The sequence below is a fragment of the Propithecus coquereli genome, unplaced genomic scaffold, assembly GCF_000956105.1.
Source record: "Propithecus coquereli isolate 6110/MARCELLA unplaced genomic scaffold, Pcoq_1.0 Scaffold6, whole genome shotgun sequence".
NCBI classification, from domain to species: domain Eukaryota; kingdom Metazoa; phylum Chordata; class Mammalia; order Primates; family Indriidae; genus Propithecus; species Propithecus coquereli.
The window spans coordinates 2,016,819-2,017,140 of NW_012151951.1; the positions used below are offsets into that span (position 1 = coordinate 2,016,819).

General features: G+C 48.8%; 1 protein-coding gene across 1 annotated transcript in view; it reads left to right on the top strand.

The window, feature by feature from the left end:
• Positions 1-322, top strand: part of DYNC2H1 (dynein, cytoplasmic 2, heavy chain 1) — a 522,114-nt gene that overhangs the window by 64,604 nt on the left and 457,188 nt on the right. The gene's annotated exons all lie outside the window — the stretch shown is intronic.

Consider the following 322-nt stretch of genomic DNA (forward strand, 5'->3'; position numbering starts at 1 on the left):
GGTCTCGCTCTTGCTCAGGCTGGTCTTGAACTCCTGAGCTCAAGTGATCCTTCTGCCTCAGCCTCCCAGAGTGCTAGGATTACAGGCGTGAGCCATCGCACCCGGCCAATGTCACCTTTTTCAAAGAAGCCTTGAGCCCTCAATCTGAACTACCCTTTCTCCCAACACTCTGTTCTGTTGGTTAATATCTCTTACTACAACAGATTTTTCTTTCTTTTTTTGTGTTCAAATAGAGTCTTGCTCTGTTGCTTGGGCTACAGTGCAGTGGTGTCATTACAGCTCACTGCAACCTCAAACTTCGGGGCTCCAGCAATCCTCCTGG